This window comes from Lacerta agilis, chromosome 1 (genome assembly GCF_009819535.1).
Source record: "Lacerta agilis isolate rLacAgi1 chromosome 1, rLacAgi1.pri, whole genome shotgun sequence".
Classification (NCBI taxonomy): Eukaryota; Metazoa; Chordata; class Lepidosauria; order Squamata; family Lacertidae; genus Lacerta; species Lacerta agilis.
The window spans coordinates 82,456,202-82,477,552 of NC_046312.1; positions in this window are offsets into that span (position 1 = coordinate 82,456,202).

Here is a 21,351-nt window from a genome sequence, read left to right on the forward strand (position 1 = left end):
AATATTGAGTTTTAAGATGGGCTGTGGCTTCACAGTCTAACAGGGGTTCTCAAACTTGGCTCTCCACTTTTAGTGGAATAAAAATCCCATCATCCCTGACCAGTGTTCGAAACTCGCAGCCTTTTAGGCACATTTTGCCACAGGGAATTTCATTAGTGCGAGCAGTTTCTGAGCTCTGGGTGCAGTACTGTGCCTAAGATTTCAGATTAAAATTGCAGAGTGGAAGGAAAGAAGGACCTTTTTCTGCCTCTCCACTTCCAGCTATTCCCTGAAGACTGGAGAAGAGACCCTCCCTCTTAAGAATATTAGGGGGGTGGGCCAGGGAAGAACTAGACCATGTTGAAAATGAACATAATATTTTAGCTGCAGTTCATTTATTTTCAGCTTTGTATTCTTGTTATAAAAAGCACATCTAGACATTCTGTTGTTGCACCCATAACCCAGGCTTAAGGTGCCATTTACGGTAGCTCCTAGCTTTCATAACTCAGTTTCTAACACTGTCCCTGACCACTGGTCCTGCTAGCTAGGGATGATGGGAGTTGTAGTCCAACAACAAGTGGAGACCTGAGTTTGAGAAACACTGGTCTAATAAAAGTGCTTCAGTTGCAGACACTTTCCCCTAGTACTCCAGTGACAACATTGGGAGTGTTGCAGCAAGCCTGGTGGTGATCTTTGTGTCCTCAGGAGACCTCAGGTAACTATGTTTTCATAGTCATTGATGAAACCTCCTTCTACAGAGGCATGTTAAGCTGTCAAGGCTTGCTGCCCCCTTCTTTGGGGGCTTCCCTTCTACTAGGTGGCTGAAATCTGAGGAGACGTGTAGGGGACACTGTGCTGAGCAGACCAGGGAAATTATGCAATCTCTGCCCCCAGTTTCATCTCCCCTTGTTCCCCTTTTTTAATGGTGGTTCTGTTCCTTTCCGTGCATGCCAAGCTAGCTGAGAGCCTAGTTTCTTCCAGAATCAGTCCAGGGACATTCCTGGCAAGAGTGTGATCTGTTCTTCCAGGGTGCCCTGGAGCACAGAAATGACTGGGGTATGTTGCATGACCAGTTAGCTGACCTGCGTTCCAAAGAACAAAGCGTGCCTTGATCAGCGGGACTGAAGCAGAGGCAGTTATATCGCAATAATTGAGGTTTTTGTGGATTCTGTGACAGCACTGCAAAAAGGCCAGCTGCTAGGGAGGAGGCCTCTGTGGTGTGCCTCTGTTTGGGGGACACACCCAGTGCCTTGAGAGCCAGAACATCTTCTTATCTCTTTACCAAAAGCAACAACAACAACACCTTACTAGGTTTAACAGAAGTGGGGGGCTACGACCCTGCTTTTTACATCCTTCCTTTCACAATGGCCTTGCAAAACAAGCCAGTGCCAATGCCTGGCTCATTCAGGTGCCATAGAGGGCAAGAGATCGGACCTTTTATTCAATCTTTACTATTCCTCAAGTTCTCCACCTGACTCTTGAGTAAAGTGGCATAAATGGTGGCCTGGGTGCAAAGCTAATTCCTCCTCACCCAATACCCACTTAACCATTGTTCTACAATGGCTCTGGTTGACCTCATTCTAAGCTTTCTGCTAGGTGGCTGCTTGAGCACTGCAAAAACAAACTCCTTCCTACTTGAGCGATGAATGAGTCTGCTTTGTTTGCTATATTGGCATCCTGCCCTCCCACCAAAAAGAGCAAAGCTTTTTTTAAACTCATGCCGGTTGTGGAAACTAAAGCAAGTTAGATTTAGAGTGGCTTTCTCAAAGCTATCCAGTAAACTTCAGAGCTTACAAGAAATCTGGGGCTTTCCAAATACCCAGCTTGAATGTTTATGACCTTCCTGCCACACTGGGTGCTCTGTTGACCACAGAAAAGCAGCGCTGCCTTCCTTAGCCCATGTTCTTTCTAAAATTTTCATAGTAATTGTGGCAATATGCACTGGAAACTGATTATCTAAATTGACGGTGAGGAACCTATGCCCCTCCAGGTGTTCATCATCATCATCATTGGTTGTCTGTCACTTATCCACAATGATGCTCAGAGTAGCTCACAACATGAACGATAACAAAAAATAATAAATACGAAAAACAAGAACAATTGAAAAGAATCATTATGTCAGTAGATACAGAAAACAAATCCGTACAGTAACAATACAAATTAATTAATCAACTTGACAGCTTGAAGCTCAACTCCAGCCATAGCCAGCATGGCCAATGCTCAGGGATGCTGGGTGTTTGTGGTTCAGCAGCAATATCTGGAGGACCACCAATTCCCAAGCTCCGTTCTCTCTTCCCCATACCCCATTTGTTTCAAAAGCATTTTCAACTCTGTCCCCCTGACCTTCTAAGCTTATGCTAACTCTTGGGGCTACCAATCAAGCACTAATCCTCATAATCTATTTCACAGATGAATGCAGAGAGAACTTCAGGTGCATATGGTCTGCCACTGAGTGTAAAGAGTCATGGATTAATTGCCAGGCAGTGCTTGGGCTACCCCTGCCTTGGAAGGTGCAGGAGGAAGGCAGCACTTGTTTCGGGGGAATCGGTATCCCCTACAGTTTAAAAACGGAGGTCTCTCCCCACCCCCCACCCCACTGCACAGTAAATACTTGGTCTTCAGATTTTTCTGTGGGTTGTGGTTCTGTTGAAACCTGGCCAGTCCACAACAATTAAAGCAAGTGAAGTTTTCAACCTCCTAAGGAACAATGATCAGCCAAGGGCACTTCATTCTAAAAATTGCATACTAAATGGTATGTTGGAGCCTTGTGCTGAGCAGGGCAACAGGGGCGCAGAGAACACCTCTCTGCTCCCTTTCCTTTAATCCTCCCCTATTCTTGGGATGTGTGCTGTGCTTCTGTGTAAGCACATTCCTAACTTTGAAGGTCTTGGCAGCCGCCAAGCTGACTCTTGCATACCATGTGGAATAGTTGGTGCTATGTTGGGGTGGGGGGAAACAATGAAATATATTTACTCTAAGGAAAAAAATAAAGAGGACTAAGCTGCCTCCCTGGCCTACTAATGGGCTGATTCATTATTAGCAGAGAAGAAGCCACTAGCTTAAGACCCCCCCCCCCCCCCCGGCTTTTAGGCACATGCGTATGTGTGACCTTTGTGGGCCATCTGCCACTTCAGTCTGGAGTAGGGAGAAATTAGGTTCCCTTAAGCGGCACTTCTGGGACTGAATCAACAGAGAGAGGAAAATGGACGCTCCAGCCAAATACCTTGCACGAAGGGCGTGCAAGTACCTGTTCAGAAACAGGAATGTGACGGCCTTTAGGGATTGGAGAGCAAGGCATTTGCTTTGTTGTCAGAGGGCACAGTAAAAATTAGTATACTGTGATCTGGGAAAGAAGCTAGTGGTTGCTCATCTCATCTTTTCAGAGTAGCTTTCTTGGAGTGACAATGGTATGTATGTTGTTGAAATGGTTGGTGCGAATATGCAACACGGGAATGGGTGGGGAGTCTGTTGTTGAGGACTAAAGCTCCCATCACTGCCAACCATTGGCCACACTGGCTGGCTAGGGCTGATGGGAGTTGTAGCATCGCAACAGCCAGAAGGTCACAGATTCCCCACCCCTGTTGCAAAGGCAGAAGCTCTCCAGAGTTCAAACTTCATGGAAGCAGACAATAAAACAATCAGAGACAAGGAACTTGCCTGTGTTAGGTGAATGATCCAAAAGAACCAGAGAATTTTATAAATGAACATGTGGCAGAAGTGAGAATAGAGAGTTGGAAGAAGAAAGTATGGTTAAATTATCTAAGTGAGATATCAATGTAGATAGAGATTTCCAAACTCTCTATATTTATACCCTAGCAAAGATTGGTTATTCTATACATTTTTTAAAAAAATCCATGTTCCATGCTTTATATTTTTGCAAACCGCATAGAGATTGTCTTACAATCAATCAGTGCATAATTTTTTATCAAGCTTGGGGCTGCTGTCTCTTATTGCTCCCCTTGCCATCCCCCACCCATGGGTGTAGCCCAGGTGAGGCAGGGAGGGGCGGCTGCCCCCACAAATCAATAAAAATACATGGCAAAATGAGGTTCTGCCCCCCCATAACAAAAGGCCTAGCCCCCACTAACAAAACCCCTGGTTACGCCCATGCCCCCACCCCCTTGCTCCCACTCCTGGCAACCTCTTCCCGTTACATCTGCCCAACCCACATCCACCCTGCCCATCACAGCTTGGCCAACACCCCCCCCCCCCCATTAAACTGTTTAATCGACAGTTGGGCACTTCAGAGAGCAGTTTGCCAAACCACTTTCTGAAGTGCCCCCCACTCCCTTAAATGTTGCTCCAGTAATGTTTAATGCAAGTGGGGGCTCAGAGAGCAAACTGTTCTCTGGAGCTCCTTCTACCCTCCTTTGAACATTGCTCCTTCCTCTGCAGCTCGACTGGGCTGCCTGCCATCCACGCTGCTCGCTGCTCTGTTGTCACGTTGCAGCTGGCATGGCCATCTGTTGGCAGCCATGTGAACTGCAGCATGACGACAATTTTTCATACAAAAATATAGTATATAGTATATAGTATGGAGAGAGAGAACTCTATATACAGCAGAAATCTAAGCGTGTGTTTTAGAAAGCCTTTGCCTCGTAGAAGTGGAGTGTAGGTTCCTTTAAAGGTGTGCTCTTATATTCTTGCCTCTAATGTGCTATTGGCATACACTCAACTTCTAAACCATTTTATGGGCAAGCATCTGATTGTAGCCTGGAGAACGCACCTACTTTGCCCTCTCCCGGTCTGGTTTTATGGGAACAGGACAGGATTCAAAGAGAGTATTTATGAGCAACAGAGCACAGTGAACTTTTATTTTAACTTCTTGCCTGCTGAAACAACAACAGCAACAAAAGTGGCAACCTCTCCCCCTAGCACTAATTGTCGTTGGTCATTGCTGCTGGAGGGCCTACTTGTAGTCTGTATGGTATTGTGGCAAACCTTTGCCTCTGCACATCTTGGGAGATGAGATTTATAATGAGTGAGGGGTAGCAGGTGCACCTTGATAAGTCTGGTGACATGACACTCATTAATGTTAGGGGGCTGGTGGATGAGTATTTGAGAGAGGCTGTTTTTCCATTGTGCATGCTTCAGACAGCTCCCCATGAAGTCTGCATTGGGTGACACATCTATTGAAGAAGGGAATGCAGTAGTAATTAAGACAAAACTCACCTATCCAATACAGGAAGCTGCAGTACAACTCTCCCTTGAGCTTTCCCCTCTCCTCTCTCTCTCTTTGCTGTGTACTGTACCTCGGTTTTGGGTTTAATATATAGCAAATATATTGGAAAGAAAAAGAAACAACATCCGCTCACATTAATAAAAATAGCCCATCCAATTCTAATAAATATAAACAGTCCATATATCCAAATAGGTGTTCAAATGAGATTGCTGGTTTTAAGATTAAATGTCCAAATATAGAAACCATAAGTTTAGGAAGGATGTTAATAATCAATATATCCTCTCCTGCCACCCTCAACATTCCCACACCCTGAAGCAGGCATCCCCAAACTGCAGCCCTCCAGATGTTTTGGCCTACAACTCCCATGATCCCTAGCTAACAGGACCAGTGGTCAGGGATGATGGGAATTGTAGTCCAAAACATCTGGAGGGCCGAAGTTTGGGGATGCCTGCCCTGGAGGCTGGGACCCTGACAAGGAGCTTGTATTGTCAGCTGTGATGTGCACAAACGTTATACCAAACTGATGTTGTCAGTCACCAACTGGTTGTTCTGAGACATATACATCAAACACATTACAGGCCACCATCAGTATGAGCTGCTGGCTCATACTGCTAACCGTAGAATGGGAGGAACCACAAAAAGTTTATCCCCCACAATCACTGTGGGAGAGACCATGAAGACTCTGAATAAACAGCCTGCCCCCCTAACCCAGAAGAGGGGAGCCACTACAGGCTCACCCCACTATACCCAAAGTAGGTAAGCCACAAACAGGTCCCTCCTCCTCCTCCTCCATGAGTGGGAAGCCCCAGCTTCTTGGCCTTCCTCCAATGGTGTTAGGGCCAGAGGCAATACCATGCTGCCAACAAGCCCAGTGAGTTTTCCCCACAGATGGATGTCAAGATCTATTGGAGACCTGAGAGCGCTGAGAATCCAGACAGCTCAGATACCTCCAGAGAATGTGCAGCCACCACCCACAGAAATATTCTGGGACATACCCCTGCTTTCCAGTCACAAATTCAAATTATCGACTTTGGACCTAGCAACACAAAGCCTAGAAAACAACTTGCTTCTTACCCCCATCCTTCCCTACTTATCTAAAATGTTATATTTTCTTTTATTATTGTATGTAACCTTGTCCTCTGGGAACTGCTATGTGTGACATTGCAACACATCTTCCACTGCTATATGCCGGATTGCTAGCAACCACCACAGAGAACACACTTGGAGGACCTCCTTGTCCCAGAGAAGCACTCCAGATGCCAAGGACCCACAAGTGGAGGCCGCAATCAGCAGAAGACAACAGGCCCCTTTGCAAGGTGAGACAGACTCTCTTTCTCAATATTCACTAACTGGACTTTGACTTTGACTATGCCCTGGGCTTGCTACCTCCCTTCCCCAGAAAGCACTTGTAAGTCCTGAAATATATTGCTACTTCCTTATTATTACATGCTGAAATATCTTCTGCATGCACCCAAGTTCCACGGAAATGCTGTTTCATTGCCTGTACATTGGTCTGTTACAAACTTCCTCCAGTGAAAAGAGATTAATCTGTAAGAGGGCCTAAGAAGACAATTCTTCATCTGGCCTTTTTCCCCACCCCCTCCACCAGCTGTTGGCTCTTTAGTCAAAAGAGGCATTTGGTGATGCAGCATCTGATTATTAGTGCAAACTCTCACATATGTTCCTTGCTCCAAAGACTTGGGGGCAGAGTGATAACAGCTCGTGTTGATGGTCTTCACATGTAAACTGCTTCCTTGCTGTGGATTATACTCCTGAATCTGGGTAAGGGTTGTCTATTGAATAAGTCTGAATCCCAGCTGCAGGGAATCTTTGGCTGTCCAGATGTTGCTGGACTACAACTCCAATGATCCCTGAGCATTGGTCATGCTTACTGGGGCAGATGGGAGTTGAAGTTCAGCAACATTTAGAGCAGGGGTCAGCAAACTTTCAGCCATGGGCCGGTCCACTGTCCCTCAGACCTTGTGGGGGGCCGGACTATATTTTTTTTTGGGGGGGGGATGAACGAATTCCTATGCCCCAGAAATAACCCAGAGATGCATTTTAAATAAAAGCACACATTCTACTCATGTAAAAACACCAGGCAGGCCCCACAAATAACCCAGAGATCCATTTTAAATAAAAGGATACATTCTACTCATGTAAAAACACGCTGATTCCCGGACCACCCGTGGGCCGCATTTAGAAGGCAATTGGGCCACATCCGGCCCCTGGGCCTTAGTTTGGGGACCCCTGATTTAGAGGGTCACAGGTTTCCCATATCTACTATCTCCTGTCTTTCTGTGTGGCCAAGACTAAACTCCTAGGAACTACTGTTGTTGTTGTCATCGTCATCTTATAACCTACCTTTTCCCCTGACAGGACTAAAGGGAGCTTATAGATAACTCATAGTCATGGTTCTAGATTCAGGTAGGTAGCCATGTTGGTCTGACACAGTCGATATATATTGTCCAGTATCACCTTAGAGACCAACTAAGTTTGTTCTTGGTATAAGCTTTCGTGTGCATGCACACTTCAGATACACTGGTATCTGTGTGCATGCACACAAAAGCTTATACCAAGAACAAACTTAGTTGGTCTCTAAGGTGATACTGGACAATTTTTTAATTTTTTCATAGTCATGGGTTCTTCATATGGCTGGAGTAGCTAGTATGGTGCCCTCCAGATGTTGATAGACTTCTGGACTCATCATCCCTGAAAATTGGCCATACTGTTTGGGGCTGATGGGAGGTGAAATCCAACATCAGAAAGGTGTCATGCTGACTACCTCTGCTCTATGGTGTGTATTTACTTATAGCAACTGTTTTGCTATACAGTGGTACCTCGGGTTAAGAACTTAATTCGTTCTGGAGGTCCGTCCTTAACCTGAAACTGTTCTTAACCTGAAGCACCACTTTAGCTAATGGGGCCTCCCGCTGCCGCTGTGCCGCCAGAGCACAATTTCTGTTCTTATCCTGAAGCCAAGTTCTTAACCTGAAGCGTTATTTCTGGGTTAGCGGAGTATGTAACCTGAAGTGTATGTAACCTGAGGTACCACTGTAGTAGCTTTGTGGTGGAATGGAAGGTGGGACCTGACATCAGGAAGAAAACAGGACTCAGACAAACTGGCCATCCCATTGCTGCTCTCCTACTACATCCCCCTTATGCCATCATTATGGCTCATACAGATGATGCTATGCATTTCTATTGTTCAGGCTTTGGGTACTGTCATGGCAACCTTGCCTTTGTTGTTGCTGTAAGTAATAGCCGGCTCGGTTTTCTGGCTTCAAAAGCATTTATTTCTACCTTGCTAATTACAGAGTCATAAATCACGTCTACTCCTTTCGCTGCAAACGTCCTAACTGCTCTCTTCCATTTCGCGCCCTTTCCAGCATAAGAATTTCCGGGTGGCTCGGAAATGACGTGTAAATCTCTTTCTCCCTCTCTTGCTCCCCTCCCCCTGTTTATTACTGACGTCAGTATTCCCTCTTTCTTCCGGTGATGTCTGCAAGAGAGGGCTGTCAGAATCGGACGTATCTGTTGAGATTAATGGAGCCGGTTCTCGATACCCAGCCTCCTCCCCCTGCCTGTCTGCTTTCCAGCTTTCACTCCCTGTTCCTCCTCCCACGCTCCCTTCCCGATCCAGGTTTGTCTCCGTGACAGGTACCATTGCTTATATATCCAAAATGACACCACCCACAGTGCAAAAGGTGAGATACTGACAAGCTGAGGGCTACCCCAAAGTTTGCAAAAGTGCAAATAACAAGCCTAAAGTTGGAACCTGGACACAGAATGCTGACTTGTCATTGGAGCAAAAAATGGGGAGGGACAGGGACAATGAAATGGAGTAGCTAAAGTCCTGAACCACATTATTCTGTGATGTAACAGCTATGTTCCAACTAGTAAATGAATATATTATTATTAGTTAAATTTATATCCTGCCCTTCCTCCCAAATGATCCCAGGGCAGAAAATCAATCAATCAATAACAATTTATTCGACCGTCAGTCAGAACACAATCATCCATACAAATTTTAAAAACCTGAGACAACTCAGAGGGGTTTACACTAAAACATACAGTAAAAGTAAATTATACATAAAAACCCATATCGATACCATCGATTTTGACCTTACGCTGTTTAAGGGCCAAAAAAAGAAATTTGGCCACCTCAAAAGTTGTGGTGCCAGTAAAATTATTCAGCAAAAACGAAACCTGACATTCTCCATCTACCAGGCTAAGGTGGCCTAAGAGTGGAGCTATCAGTTTCTGTCTAAGAGCAACATAAAATGGGCAGGTCAGGAGAATGTGTTCGGTTGATTCAACCTTTCCCGAGGCACAGGGACAGACCCTCAGAGCATATGGGACTCCCTTATATCTTCCCAACAGGACCTCTGTTTCCAGGACGTTTAATCTTGCTGCTGTGAGGAGTCTGCGATATTCTACATATTGGATTTCCACCAGGTAAGGGGCTGGTGAATTCCGGAAGATCTGCTCCCCCAAAAACATCCCTGGTTTCACACAAGCAATGTCCTCTTGTCTTGCAATGTCCCTCAGTCTTTGAGAGATCACAGCTTTGGCATGAGAGAATGTCATGGACTCCAGAAAGAGCTGTGACAGTCCGCAAGTCTGCACTTCGTTTAAAATCTCTTTTTCCCACATAGATTGGAAATCATCCCTTAGTATCAGGGGTGCCATGCCTACCGGGTTAAAACAAAGTTTAAGCCATAACCAAAGCTTGGTCTTTAGGGCCACATATCGAAAGGCTTGCCAACCCACTTCTAATCTCATGACTGCACCCGCTACAGACGGGGGAATCCTGAGAATAGCTCTGAGAAATCGAGTTTGGACAGCTTCCAATCTAAGAAAGTCCCTGCGTGTTCCCAAAGATATGCCCGCCAACATAAGAGGGAGAACTTTCATTTGAAAGAGCCTCAAGGCAACTTTCACAGATTGGGCCTGGTTCTTAGCATATAAAGATCTGATCATCATGGCTGCTTTAGAAGCATTAGCAAATATATACTCTTTATGAGCTACAAAGGACCTATTTGATCGGATCACTTGGCCCAAATATTTAAAGCTGTTAACCTGTTCCAGTGTAACACCATTCATCGACCACGAGAGCAATTTTGGTCGAGCAGAGCAAACCATAACCTTAGTCTTAGCATAATTTAGTTGCAGCTCATGTTGTACACAGTATTCATGAAGTGCTACTAACATTCTCCTCAACCCAATCGGGGATCTAGCCAAAAGTGCGGCATCGTCGCGTACAGGAGAACATTTAGAGGCCGGCCAGCTAATTTGGGAGGATGGTAAGCATTGTTGGCCATATGGGCCACCAATGAATTAAGATAAAAGTTGAACAGAGCAGGGGCCAAAAGGCAGCCCTGTCTTACTCCCCTGGAGGTGGCAATAGGGTTAGAAACTAAACCCTTGTTATCTATCCTGACTCTCAGGAAGGTGTTCGAGTGGAGATTAATTATCAGAAGGAGAAGACGACGATCAATTGTTGTAGCAGCCAGTTTTGTCCATAGCTTTTTCCTGGAAATCCGATCAAAGGCCTGTTTAAAGTCAATAAAGGCCACATGCAGGGTTTTAGGAGTTTTGTCTGCGTACTTTTCAGCTAGGTGGTTCAATATTAATATCTGGTCAGTTGTGGATCTTCCAGGGCGAAAACCTGCCTGTTCATCAGCAATAATATTGTTACTCTCCATCCAGTTTAAAAGCTTGGTTAGCAGGTATCTAGCATAGATCTTAAATCTTTCTTTTAATGAGCTCAGGATGGTATATGGAGGTCTTTTCCCCTCCCCCACTTTTATCAAAGCAACCCTGTGAGGTAGTCACTGGTCTAAGACAACCCAATGAAATGCCGGACTAAGTGGTCCAACCTGGCACTCTCCAGGCATAGTCAAATGCCCAACCAGGACATCACACAGTCCTAGCCATCACACCTGATGGGAGTTGTAGTTCAAAACATCTGGAGGGCTCTAGGATGGCATTTAAAAAGAATAACTTGAACTTTAAAATTGGTTTTGTGTTCAAGTCTGATGAGCATCTTATACTGTATCTTTTTTTCGGTAGGTGGGGCCAGTGAAGTTGAAACCAAGCATTTATTTCAAAGTTCCACCCAAAGGCTATAACTGGCCTCTAGAAGTTTTCTGAACTGTTTTCATAATGTGTTTACCATATTAAGTGAAAATAAAATGCACAAGTTGTTTGTGAGAGGAAGTACTGGTGTTTCAAAGGAAAGTGGAAAAACACATACTTTTGTATACAAAGGTAACGGAATGTCTTGGGAGAGTTTTACGGTCTGCCTCTGTCCTGTGATAAGCGAAGTTGTTTCCTGGTATTGTACTTCATGGATTGGGGGTGATGTTCTGATCCTCCTCCTCCTGACTTAAGTTCTTTGCAGGAGGAGGAATTCTGCTTGTGCCATGCTAGGCTTTCTCTGGAAATAATCAGCCAAATAGTTGCAGTGGACTTTAACATGCCATGTTTTGGTATCAAAGATCATATACCTCCTGAACCGGCATGCGAACAAAGGAACAGAATTCAACACCATTGACCTCTGCTTTATAATCTACATGAATGACGTACATAGGTGTGGCTTTTGTGTGCACTTATGATGAATCCCCACTAAGACATGAGGCACAGTTAGCCCAAACTCCCTCTCGGGCAGTGCTTCTCAAAGGATGGCCTCAGCACACTACAGTGCCACAGCCCACCCAGCACCGCTTCCATTTGCCTGCCCCACTCCTTGGCTATGCCTAGCCTTTTGGTTGAATGAGTGCCAGCCAACACTAGCAATTCCTCGCATGCTAAAGGTGGCCATGAGGCAGGATATCAGGGAGAGAGGTCTCCAGCCTTGGAGGTGTCAGAGGGTCAAAAGAAGCATTGAAGGAAAAAATGAGGGGGGGGAATATATCAATAGGATAATAATTATGTAATAAATTTAACACGTCATGGAGAGGAAAGCTTTTACAGGAGGAAGAACTGAATAAAAAAGTAGCATGGATGAAAGAAGCTGACAGATTGGGGTGGGAATAGGGTAAGAAAGGGGTAGGCGAGGAGAAGTGCTCCCGGCTGAAAGGGAGTGAACCAATCAGCAGCATCTGTGGTGTTATACTTTATAGCACTATATACTTTGTAGCAATATGAAATATGGTGGGAGGGAAAATAGATCTGTTCACATCTTTCAAATGCCAACTTGTGCCTAAAATTGGGATGCTATCATAATGCTTGCAGAACCAATGCCTGGTACTTAGCTTGAGAAAAGCTGAACAATGGAACTCCTTGTCATAAGCGAAGTACTGTGGCAAAGAATTTCGTATTTTACAGTGAGGAATGTGACTGGAAAATAGCTGTAATTACCAACTGACTGTGCCAAATTCTGCCTCCATGTGCCACCATTTTGTGACTAGCTTTGTCCTTTCATTACTGTTTTGTGGGTATCAGTAATTTTCAGTCCTCTCACATGGTTTCACAGGATAGAAAAGTTTGAGAATCCCTGTTCTAGTATATTCCTGATCTCTTTAGTGCTGGCATCCACAATATGGTACATGTGAGCACTACAGTAGTACCTCGGGTTACAGACGCTTCAGGTTACAGACGCTTCAGGTTACAGACTTCGCTAACCCAGAAATAGTACCTAGGGTTAAGAACTTTGCTTCAGGATGAGAACAGAAATTGTGCTCCAGTGGTGCAGCGGCAGACCCTATTAGCTAAAGTGGTATTTCAGGTTAAGAACAGTTTCAGGTTAAGAACGGACCTCCAGAACGATTTACGTTCTTAACCCGAGGTATCACTGTATAGTGCTCTCTGACACACACCCTTGGTGCCTGCCAAACCCCCCGCCCCTTGCATTATTATTTTTTGCGATGGTGGGGGTGGGTGGGCTGGTTGGGTGCCTTTTTAGAGGATGTTGCCTCCTTCTGTCTGTATTGGTGTATATGTAGATGTTTCGCCTACTTATGGTGTGTGTGTGTGAGAGAGAGAGTGAGTGTGTGTGTGTGTGTGAGAGAGAGAGAGAGAGAGAACACATTGCCTGTTTTTCTTTTGTGAAATGGGTATGTTGTGGTTCTTGTGCATTTCTTAGTTTTCCAAATGTGCTCCTGGGCCTACAAAGCTTGCGGACCCCACTCTTAGTAGATACCTTACTGTTGCAAGCCACCCCAATCTCTGAGTGGTGAGAGACTCCAAGGGTTCCAGGCGGTTACCCAAGGTTCTTGAAATGAGGCACAGCAGAGACTGTGGTGTCTTTATGATACATAGTTTATTTACACATATATAAAACCTGAGCCTGTGGTGGAGAGGGTCACAGCATCAACATACCAAAAGAGTTGTGCTTCTCCCATAGGTGCAGCCTTGTACTGAATCAAACATTGCTCTCTGACTCTCTGCTTGCTAATTTGCTTCTAGGTCACACCACAAACAGTAAACTCTCTAAACTCTGGCTTTATCTGTTGAGGGAGGGTCCCGCCCCCCCCCAACCATTTGCTGTTTTGCAAATGAACCAAGGCTATCATCTCACGGGAAGCTAGCTTGGCTTGATTAGATTTTAACACTTGCTGGATCCAGGGATTAATTAGAGGGGTCTCGCACTCACAAACTCATAACATTACTATTGCAGTTCTGTTGCATATGCAATAGAAAGTGGGTAAACAACAGGCGAAAGCAGGAGTATGGCTCTGGATGTGATATAAAATGTTTGTGATTCCTCCCTTTTAACCTGGCTGTCCTAAGCCAGAAGCGTTTGGGCTTTCCCATTTATAGGAAAATGCAGTTTTTTTGTCAATTCATTATTAAATCAAAATATATTGCTTGGAAGCTGCATCACACAGAAAAAAAATTACTGCATTAAAAAAGCCCCTTTTTTAGGTATCTGAAGATTGATAGAGTCTGCAGGAGAAGCTTCTATTTTAACTTTGGAACTGTGCTTGGATATACAGATAGTTTCTCCTAGTGTTTATTGCTTAGGAAAATGCTCTGAAGTCAGGAAGGCTCGCGTCTTTCCAAACTTTCTGTGACTCCAAGAAGAGAATAAAATAAGGAATTCAGTAGAAATGGAATTTACTTGCAACATCTGGAGTGCATCTCTCTGTCCAGAAAACCTGATCGGCTATCTTGAACTCCACTTTGGGCTGACTCCCCTTGGCTGCTTATGTAAGAATGCTTCCTTAATAAATCTAACTCTTGTTCCCTGTTACGATGTCTTGACATATTGGTTTGCCGTGCAAAACTATTAAGTTGCAGGGGTCAGGCTCTGGGCAACATACCCTCTTACCCCTTCTTCAGAAGTTTATAAGAAACACCAATTGTTTCCCTCTAATTTATAGATACAGGATATGATTTTTTTAAAAAAAAACCAAGGCAAACAATTGAGATTTGTCTGGGAATTAAAGAAGCCTTTTCTTGTGGCACAGGCTTTCCTGGGCAGGAAGCAAACCCTTCTTTCGGAAAGCATGTGTTACAAAACAGGTCTATTGCCCTGTTTTCTTAACAAAACAAAAGGTATGCATATTTGTACATTTGCTTTATGGTACTACTGTGGATGGAGGTCCTCTCGGTGCAGGAGGAAAAAAATAATAATACTGTATACAGAAAGGATAATTCCCTGGATGCCAAAGTCCAGGTTAGGGGCAAGTACTCATTGATGAAAGAACCCCAGCAAAGATTTAAAAATCACAAAATATGTGGCAAAGTGAAGTGTGGAAATATAGGCTGTTAGACCTTTAAAATAAGCCCTTGTGAGCTCCTCCCAAAATTCCCCACTTCCCCTAGCATAGAAAAAGACCACACATTTGGTAAGTTAAAAATGGTTTACTTACAACCTCTACAAATATCAGATTCATGTACTTTTCCATACAACATTCAGAAGTTGCACAGGCAGTAAAATTTGGGCTTAGCTGCAATGCGGTAAAAGTTTCTAAATTACTGGTAAAAGAACTTAAGAGTGGCTTTTGAAAGCCATGTGGTCTGAGCTTGGAGTAACCAGCTTAGACATCCTCACACATTGAACTTCTCAGGCAGGGGTTGGCAAGGTTTACCGGCCCTGGGCCGGATCACTCCCATAGAGATCGTCCGTGGGCTGGACTGGCACAGCGCCATGCCGGAAATCGCGTCTGCACATGTCCACGGCACCAGAAATCGCTTCTGCACATGTCCAGACGCTGAAAATCACGCCTGCGCAGAAGCGTTTTTCTGCTTCAGGACATGCGCAGGCGCTATTTCTGGCGTTGCTTGGCAAGTTGCCACGCCGCGCTGCACTGCTTTAGTGCAACACGCAGGGAACTCACCGAGTGGGTGGCTTGTGGGCCGGTAAAATGGTCTTCGTGGGCTGCATCCGGACCATGGGCTGCACGTTGCCAACCCCTGTTGTCAGGTAAACTGAAGAGGAACAAAGGCTTGATAACCTAGTCCCTCCCTAGGTGAGTTAAGCCTGGCAGAACAGCTTACTCCAGGCTTCCTCAAACTCAGCCCTTCAGATGTTTTTGGCCTACAACTCCCATGATTCCTAGCTAGCAGGACCAGCGGTCAGGGATGATGGGAATTGTAGTCTCAAAACATCTGGAGGGGTGAGTTTGAGGAAGCCTGGCTTACTCTTTGGTCTTAACCCCTTCATGCATTAATTAGATTCAAGCATGTTGTGTATACGAGACTGGCTATCTCACATTCTCAACCTACTGAAACTTATACAGCTAACTCCCCATTTACATGGGGGTTACGTTCTGCCCCCCTGCACAACATAAGTGAAATATGCGTAAATGGGGAGCACCCCACTGTGCCTCCAGCTTGTGAGGAGACCTTCCCCGGAGTCCAAGACATACTCTTTGACCCCTGGGGAGGGTCTTCTCATGAGCCAGAGGCTTGTTGAGGCTGCTCAGCTAATGCATGGGAAAGTTTCACCACACTTCAATGGGGCTTCATTCAGCCATGCAGCTGACACACAGAAAAGCTTCCCCATGCATCAGCTGAGTAAACCTCAAAAAGCCTCCAACTCATGAGGAGACCCTCCCCAGAACCCAAGGAGGACACCCTCTTCAGGCTCCAGGGAGCGTCTGCTCGTGAGCCAGAGGCACACCAGGGCTTTCTGGCTAACAGCTGACACAAGGGAAAGTGCAGCAATAACAACCACTTTCCTGAGCCCAGTGGCTGAAGAGCCTCAGCAAAACCCTGCTGAGCCTCCGGCTTGTGAGGAGACCTCACGGGGAGGGTCTCCTCATGAGTCAGAAGTTCAGCAGGGCTTTGTTGAGGCTCTTCAGGTCTCTTCCCCCCCCCCACTTTTGAGTTTTCCATGCCACACACATAAATGGGGTGAGTGGGTGGGTGTATAAAACAAGGGAATGTTTATCAGTTGTCTTCCAAACCCCAACCCACCCCAGCAATTTTCAAATGGTGTGTGGGGAGGAAAAGTTTTGAGAACCACTGGTCTAGTATGCATGCATAAATTACTATTGACAGCATTTTTTCCAGATAATTGCTTAATTGGAAAGACAGCTAAAGCGGAATTGGTGTGGACCAGTAGTTCTGCTTTCATAAGCTTGTGTTCATGTAGTCTTGTTCTGTTAAAGTTAACCACAGGATTTTCTGGTAAACGGCAGCCAACTATTACTTCCTTGTCACATGAAGGAATGGCTGGAACTGCCTCAAGATGAGAGTATGCTTTGTGTGTGTGTGGTTTTTTGTTGTTATTTGGGGTTCAGTTATTATTACTACTCAGCCTATGAGAGAATAGCATACAAAACTAAGTTTGTAACATAAAAATTAATCCTAACCAAGGTAAATGTAAAGGTGTAAAAATGTTTCATCTACCACAAGTGTGACATTCATTATATTGGTGTATGCAGGGACTGGTGGGGTGGGCTAATGAACCTGAATATTACCAATTCAAGGGACTGCACATAATGAAGGGGAATCTCAGTTCAGTCCTTGCTGCCTGATACCATCTCAAAACCAGCAAAATAGGAACTCTTTCAGCTGAACTCATTCTTCCTCATCAAGCTTTATGTCTGTGGTGATGATGATGATGATGATAATTTATTTATATGGAGCCCATCTGACTAGGTTACTCCAACCTCTCGAGGCAACTTCCAACAAATGAAAACATCAAACACAGTAAACCATCAAACATTAAAAACTTCCTGATGTCGTCTAAAAGTTCTTTGTCGTCTTGACATCTGATGGGAGGGCGTTCCACAGGGAGGGCGTTATAGTTGAGAAGGCCCTCTGCCTGATTCTGGTTCCCTGTAACTTCTTGTAGTGAGGGAACCGCCAGAAGGCCCTTGGAGCAGGACCTCAGTGTCTGGGCTGGACAAGGAGGGTGGAGACACTCCTTCAAGTATACAGGGCTGAAGTTATTTAAGGGCTTTAAAGATCAGCAGAAACTCTTTGAGCTGTGCTCGGAAACATAATCAGAATTGTGATCGGAAATTACTCTTACTCAAGAGAACACAGTGGGGTCTTGGATGTTGATGACACACAGCCTCCATCTCATGAGGCAACAAGGGTGGCTCCTGTCTGAGGGTGGTGCCTCTGCACTATCTTATGCAACACAATGGAATGAAATCTACATTTGTTCCCATTTTTAATTCTAGTGGAGCCACCTCTCCATTCATTTGGTGAACTCCAGGGATGATCTGGTGGCTTGCTGGGGCCAGAGCCCCATATTATTTTTTTGCAGTGAGCCCTGCATCTCCGGTCCCCTTCCCTCTCCCACTTTAACAATGTTGTTTTTAAAAAAACAACAGCTGGATACACTGCAAAACAGTGGTGGTGAGATAATTGCCACCCACTTCCTTAATTTCCTCAAAGGCAATTTGTCATGGGCCCACACCAACTTTTTCTTGTTTTGTGAGTGCTTAGCAACACCGCGGGTAAACCCACCTCTACTTCAGAGGGGAAATGTCATCAAACAGGAGCTGCCACAAATGAAAATTAAACAGAGACAAATGAAAGACCCTAGTGTGCAAGTGTGAGATGAGTGCAGGAGGTTTCAGAAAGCTATCTCTATATAAGGGGCAGGCTAATAGATAAAGATCTCTTCCACCTGAGGCTGACCCCAAATGCAAAATCTGTCTACATATGGGACCTTGTTGTAGTGGCCATCCAAGAATGCAATGGGCATCACTTGGAAATGCAGCTCAATAAATAACTAGCTCTAAAATGCTATCTTCTATAAAATGCTCTTGGTGGATACCAAGGGGGAAATTTTGTGTTTCTAATTAGTTGTAGGTGCCTTCTAGGTTCTATCCAGAAGAGCCAACCCCTTAGTTGACACTTAAAGGTAAAGGAACCCCTGACCGTTAAGTCCAGTCGCAGACAACTCTGGGGTTGCGGCGCTCATCTCGCTTTACTGGCTGAGGGAGCCAGTGTTTGTCCGCAGACAGCTTCCAGTCATGTGGCCAGCATGACTAACCCGCTCCTAGCGAACCAGAGCTGCGCACGGAAACGCCGTTTACCTTCCTGATGGAGCGGTACCTATTAATCTACTTGCACTTTGACGTGCTTTCGAACTGCTAGGTGGGCAGGAGCAGGGACCGAACAATGGGAGCTCACCCCATCGCGGGGATTCGAGCCGCTGACCTTCTGATTGGCAAGCCCTATGCTCAGTGGTTTAGACCACAGCGCCACCCGCGTCCCATTAGTTGACACTTACTCAAGGTCAAAGCAGAGCTCAATTCTGGAAAATAATAACAGTCTGAAAACATCTTGAAAAGTTGCTTTCCAGAGTTGCTTATCACCCAATCCCATGAAGTACAGTACATGACAATGCCAAATAGCATTAAAAAAAATTTTTTTAACTGAGCGCAGTCTGCTCTTCCCTTAATTGTTGGCCACCTTGATTCTGTGCAAAGAGCTGCTGATATTCCTGATGATAGAGAGTATAATATGAGAAAAATTATTCTACAGTTTCCAAAAGTTTAATGCAGTTCAAATCAGAGTCCCAGGGATTTCAAAAGGATTGGATAGAGCATTTGAGTAAGCACTTTGCTACCTAATACCTTTACCGCAGGTAGTCGACTATATGAACCACTAACACAGTATCTTGTCCCAAGTGTGATGTTTTGCTCAGGTGGCATCAGGTCTGCTCAAGCAATCATCAGGTATTGGGATCTGTATTTTATTCTTGTTACCTCTGAAGACAAAAGCAGCTGTTGGGAATGAAGGGGTTACGCAGTATCTGCCTTTCCCTCCTTAATCTAAAGCCATCAGCAGCTGCTTTACATAATGGAAAACCCTGGGGCAATGAGGAGAGAATCCATTGCAGAACTACTACACAACAGTTCTGCCCTGAATGAAGTCCTGGCTAGCCAAGAATTGAGGCATGACCTGTGTCTTAGAACATGGCTTACGCCACACACAGCTGTAAAGTAGGAGATGGGGGTAGGGTGATTTTAAAACAGAAGAGGCCTAAGGAAGAGAATCCTTTCCTTGCCCCACCGCTTTTGTCCTGAAACAGCCTCAACCCCATCCTATTTCTCTGTTGTTGCTGTTGTTGTTGTTCAGTCCTGTCCGACTCTTCGTGACCCCATGGACCAGAGCACGCCAGGCACGCCTATCTTTCACTGCCTCCCACAGTTTGGCCAAACTATGCTAGTCTGCATGGGACATATTTCCCACTTCACCCGTGTCAAGAGGAACAAAGCTGAGGGTGAGGAGCTGTGTGCAGAGATCAAATATGGCAGGCAAAGAGGGTCTGGCACCTCCTATTGCTATTAGGCTTATAACAAAAACAAAAAAACACTCCACTCCACTCCTGTGATAACACACAGCTCTGCTACCACCCCATTCAGGCAGAATTTGAGTACTGTACTGTATATAATGTGCCTGTGGGAGCAGGATTCTGGGAGATAAGCAATGAGGAAGCCACTTCCCCTTTCAGCATAGGGTGTTTTTCCCCTCCTGCCCTTCTCCCATTCCTTTATTGTACATCTCTCTTCATTCAGAACACACCTATCATTCTTTCTAGGCCTGTTTTTAAAATTTCCATTCCCCCACCCTCAAAAGCTGCTTCCCTTTCATCCAGCCCCACAGGAGAGGTTTTGTGGAAAAGCATTTCCTTCCTCAGGCCTTGCCTACGCAGCATCACAGACTTGCGTTGCCATTGTATCTGACCACAACAGCTGCCAAGTTTTTACCAAGAAGCAAGCTATCAGTGGCCTTGTCAGTCTTGAGTTTTTGTAGGAATGTCCTCTCTTCCCTGTGTACAGCAACTGGAGAACAACATCCCTGCCCTTAAATGCTTCCTCAGGAGAACACCAGGTTGAGAAAAAGGCTTCCATTTGGCCTTTCCTTGACTCTGCTGTTGAAGTCCTTGTGGGCTTCTCCGGTGCTTTCTAATGCTAAAAAGGAGAAGAGCTCTTTGCCTGACCAGATTCACAACCCTTTTTAAATCTTCAAGAGCTAATCTTTATTGCCAGAACAAAATAAGAAATAAAAAAAATTCCTTCCAGTAGCACCTTAAAGACCAACTAAGTTTGTTCTTGGTATGACCTTTCGTGTGCATGCACACTTCTTCAGATATACTTCACACTGTATCTGAAGAAATGTGCATGCACACGAAAGCTCATACCAAGAACAAACTTATTTGGTCTTTAAGGTGCTACTGGAAGGAATTTTTTTTATTTCTTATTTTGTTTCGACTATGGCAGACCAACACGGCTACCTACCTGAAACTTTATTGCCAGGTTGCCTAGGGCTTCAATTCTGAACTGATTTGGGATAGAGGTGAAGCTCTCTGATCCAAGCCTTGATCTTAAAAGGGCAAAGGCAAAGTTGGTTACAGACAAAATGGCGCCTACACTTCTAAGGCTCAGCTTTCAAAACAGCTGGAAGCAGCTGTCAAGCAGCCTAAAGAAGCAGACGTTTTGTTGTGAACAACAGTGAGGGGTTTGCCACAATGCAGCCATTGGAAATGAGGAATGGAAACACTTTCTCCTAAGGTTACAGTCCCTATTTATTTATTTATTTATTTACGGTACTCACTCACTCACTCACTCACTCACTTACACTTGCCAGAATGACTGGGCAACAGACCCATGGCTAAAATTCTGGCGTGATGGGTGGGAACTAGGTTGCTTTCAGAATTTCAAAGGCTATTTGGGCCTCTTCAGAAATGCTGTATCACTGTTAAATTGTGGAGAGCCAAATGTATTCCTTTCAGTTCATAATCTGGTGCCGGAGCACCTAAATGGCTT